The 4,967-nt window shown below is 36.5% G+C and overlaps 1 pseudogene; it reads right to left on the reverse strand.

Annotated features, from left to right (window-relative positions):
• Positions 1 to 1,580: 1,580 nt before the first annotated feature.
• On the reverse strand, positions 1,581 to 2,262 carry LOC116743179 (annotated as a pseudogene).
• Between the last annotated feature and the right edge of the window lie 2,705 nt (positions 2,263 to 4,967).

Here is a 4,967-nt window from a genome sequence, read left to right on the forward strand (position 1 = left end):
AAGGTTAACAAATCTTTGTGTAAGTCAAGGGGTTTCTTACTTTTCTCTCTAAATAAAATTAAAGGAGGAACAAATTAAGTTACCAGTGATAAATCATTATAAATGATGTTTAGTAATATGTCATTGTATACCTTTGGGAATAAATTAAAAAGTACTTTATGAAGTGAAAGTTTGAGCCAAACCTTTCTTCTAGATGAGTACATGACTTCAGAGGAAAAATCAAATCCACTCTAGCTCCACAGTGATCTGTAAGGTGTTGCACATAGCTGATGAAATTGCTCTGAGTTCCTTCTGAAAGCTACCTGCCTGTGCTGCAAGTTGTGTTCCCATTGTAGATGCCTTGAAACATTATCCATCAGTAACTTTATTTTTTCTTGGAAGAATGTCCACAAGTTGAACTTTGAATACATGGAAAGTTTGCTTTATTGAGAACCAGGAATTCCTTTTATGGCCTTCATGCCTTTTACATTCTAAAATAGATTAATACCACTAATATTTTAAGGCTTTTTAAAAGTACTGTGGTAAAAAATAATTAATTAAAAAAATAAAAGTAGTGTGGTTTGTAAACACAGATGAGAATTTTTATATACCTTCTCAGTCTTCTTCCCATTTTATCTGCACTTCTACACTGAGCTTGAATAAAGATAAATGGTACCTGGTGGTCATCAGTGTCTTTACATGTGACATTGTAAATCTACCTCCTTGATGAGCTAATCTGGTAGCCAAAAAAGGTACCTTGGGAAAAGTCACCTGAAATTAGCATTGTACAATGACTAGATTGGTTATTATTTGTATATAATGCATGCTAGGTAATTACAAATATTCAAATACCATTTATGAGACATGTTTGCAAATCACTTAATGAAGACACCTTACCTATTCATAGTCATTTAACTTCTCTCTTTTTTTTTTTTTTAACTTACATCTGCTTAGTTTTTTATTGAGTTAAGTATAAAGGCCCATTTAATCAACTCATTAAATTGGTTAAGGCAGGACACTTGAACTACATTAACAGGATTTAAAAAGTGGTTGGTCTTTTAGTAGTTCTCTGGTAATCACACATGCACACACACACACATACACAAATTGGTAGAGTACTCTGGATATAGGATTTCCCTGCATAATCTTATATGATATGCTGTTCACAATCTGCAATATTTTGAAAACTATGTAAATTGGACATGACCAAATTAGAGATGTCTGAAAAACTTTTATAAAGTATTTGGGAACTTCAGCTCTCATCCCAAAAAAGATCAGTTTTAAACTATAAAAAAGGAAAATTCATATAAAATCACAACAGACTTAACAGACATCTTTGAAAAAAAAATCAAATTGCAACTCAATTTTCTACTTTTTCAAATATGACCGAGAAAAAAAGTACAAGTAGTAATGTCTGCATTTAAAAAAACAAAACTATTAACCAAGTGGACTTGGGGAAGAAAGAAAAACTGTACAGTATTATTGCACTCCACGAATGTGCAGAATTCCAAAATATGCCAGCACTGAAAAACTGTCTTACATTGAGGTTTTCCAAGAGGTACAACAAGCCTGCCAAGAAAGCATCTTGTCTGTACTAACAGATTGCTGTCTTCAGTACAGGCCTTCATAATGTCAGTCACGCTGCTCTTGCAAAAATCCCTTAATGTAAAAGAGCTTTCAGTGCTTATAGGTGGGGCTATGATCGATGGTATGGGATGGAATCCATATGCACACTGAGCTTCATTTCATTGTCAAGAATTTGAACAAGCTGTTGCATGGATGGAAGGTGACCAGATTCCAGCTTAGACCACACAGGTACATCTTTCAAAGTTATCTCAAATGCACCTGTTGACATACACTGGTTCTCAATCATGATGCTGAAGGAAAAGACCATCATACATGCATAGACCTTATTTTCTTGGCCCCACTGCCAGATGCTAGGAACTTGCATGCCAAAGAAAGCAAAAGAATCCTTGCCAACAATTATTAAGCCTATTAATACTAACTTGAAGACTGACAGTAAAGATGCTATGTGTCTATATATTGGTTGAGGGAGGTAATTCTCTCCTTCAATACGGATGTCTGGGTACCGCTGGCTAATAACCCGCACGTGCTCCACAAACACCCGTCTATAACCTCAGGAAACACAAATCTGGAACTTGAGCAGCGGCCCCGTGGCGTACTGCATCTCTAATCTCTCGCCAGGCACGCCGCCCAGGTTGGCGGAGGCATCTCTCAGACCACCTCCGATGTTGCCGCTAGGAGAAGCAGCAGAAACCTCATCTTAAACGAACCAACCACTTCGGCCGCCCTCAGACTGAGACTGCAGCCAGCCCAAGGCAGAGCCGGAGCCACGAGCCATTTAACTTTTCGTTGCTGTTTATCATCAGTAGCTTTCTTTACACTCATAATAGTTTCATGAGATATAAGGGACAATTTGTTATATTACTGATCTGAGTGGTGGCAAAGCTGAAACACAATGAAGTTCCATAGATGATTCAAGGCCATATAGCTGCTTGGAAGAAAACGTTGTCCTCTTATTTGTTCTTCATAATTAAGTTTTTCTTTGGATATACAATTGCTCATAAGTTAAAATACAGTTGTACAAATGAAATATATGTTATATATATATATATATATATATATATATATATATATATATATAAAATATACCACAGAAAAATCTTAATGTTTAAATTACTGCCCTTTATTTTAAATTGGGATCTCCATGAAGGCAAATATTTTCAGGGAAACTGTCTTCCACAATTAAAGTAGAATAATTGGAAAGGTTCTAAGATATTATTAATATAATCTTTTGTAATATTAAAGTTTTTTCAAATTTATAACCTCATGATAGCCCACAATGAGCCTCACCTCCCTATATTCATGTGCTTGTGTAGTCTTATCTCACACCAGATGACTAATACAATATTGTAACATGTGTACCTAATACAATATTGAAGAAATAATGGAGTCAAACTTCCAAGTCTAGATCATAGAAAACACTGCAGCTTTTGTCTCGCTCTTAGCTTATTTGCTCTCGAAGAAGCCAGCAGCCATGTAGTGAGGGCATTCAAGTTACCACTATGGAGAGGGCCACATGGTAAGAAACTGATGACTTCTGTCTACAGACAGAACTGAGTTCTCCTTTCAAAAGACATTGAATGGCGGCTTCCCTGTTGACGCAGTGGTTAAGAATCTGCCTGCCAATGCAAGGGATATGGGTTCAAGACCTGGTCCGGGAAGATCCCACATGTGGCGGAGCAAATAAGCCCGTGTGCCACAACTACTGAAGTTGAGCTCTAGAACCTGTAAGCCACAGCTACTGAAGCCTGCGCTTGTAGAGCCTGTGCTCCGCTACAAGAGAAGCCCCGGCAATAAGAAGCCCATGCACGGCAACGAAGAGTAGCCCCCGCTCACCGCAACTAGAGAAAGCCCGTGCACAGCAACGAAGACCAAACACAGCCGTAAATAAATAAATTTATTTTTTAAAAAAAGACATTGAATGGGTTATCCTGAAAGAGGCTCTTCTTGCTCAAATGTTGCCTTCAGATAACTTCAGCCCAAACCCTCATGTCGATGGAGACCTCCTGAGAGAACCTGAACCTGAATCACTTGGCTAAGCTGCTTCTGAATTCCTGACCCTCAGAATCTATAAGATAACAAATGTTTGTTGTTTTTATTTTCTATGTTTCAGGGTAATTAATTATGCAACTATGGATAAATATAGATAATTCTAATATGCCTCAAAAACCCCAGATTTCACTAGGTAGGCACTATTACAATTACTGTCATTACAAGACAGATGTTATTTAAGTGTAGAAAAAGAGAACCTAAGTAAAACTGGAGGTGACTGAGAAAGAGAACATTATGGGAGATGATCTTGAAGCACAAAGGCAGATGAAAATGGAGTAAGGAAAGAGAAATTCCAAGCAAAGCTAACAGAATATATGTATCCACAAAACAATAGAAATGTGTGGTCGCTACAGGAAATCTGAAGAAGTTTCTTGCAGTGGACAGCACTTGTGTTGCTGGTGTGGATGAAGTAGTTGATGAACCTGGAGAGGCAAGTAAATGAATAATAATAAAGGGCCTCTTTTGTGTGGAATCCAAGCTAAGAACTAGAATTTTAACCTAAAGGATCTGAGTAGTCACTAAAGGCTTCTAAGTAGGAGAATAAGTGAAGTTAAAAATGAAAGCCAAATATATTGCTATAAGTCCAGCAATAAATGACAAAGGTGAATTTAAACAAGTAGCAGTGGTTATGGAGAAAAAGAAACTGATTGCAAAAATACAAAGAAAATACTTCTAATGGGACTTAGCAAAATTTTAATTTGTGATTGAAGGAGAGCTGAGGCTGTATCAAATCTTTGCAATCCCATATTCATAACCTTTCAATGTCTTTCCATTGAATACATTATAAAGGGAGACAAGGACATTTTTCACTTGCACCTATTAGCGTTTATATCTCTTTTCTTGCTCCCCCACGACCCATTTTCCTTTATTGCCTCCTGAAACCACCCTAACAGATGTCACACCTCTCTGCATACTCATCAGACAGTACATTTCTCAAGGGAACAAAACCCATATCATTTTCCATTTTGCTTTTTTATAAAATTCTAGAACTACATAGATAATTAGTAATCAAAATATTTGGTTAACTGATGTATACTAAATTAAAACTCATGTTTATGCTTTGATTTTCCAAGTAGATAACCAAGTTATTTACTAAGATAGAGAATTTCGGAAAACACATAGATTTGCAGGGATGGGATTGTTAATCTTGAAGTGCTTGTGAAATATCTAGGGTGAGTCATTAGAGGATTAGTTTATTCTGAGTGATAAATTAAAAGGGGCAAAGAAAGTTTCATGGAGAATAACTCAAAGGAGTATAGGTAGCTACTCAGAAATAGGAAGAAAATCAAGGAGTACTGTTATAGAAGCAAAAGATGAAGACAATCTTTATAGACAAGAAATAATAACAATGA

The sequence above is a fragment of the Phocoena sinus genome, chromosome 18 (assembly GCF_008692025.1).
Source record: "Phocoena sinus isolate mPhoSin1 chromosome 18, mPhoSin1.pri, whole genome shotgun sequence".
In the NCBI taxonomy this organism is placed as follows: Eukaryota; Metazoa; Chordata; class Mammalia; order Artiodactyla; family Phocoenidae; genus Phocoena; species Phocoena sinus.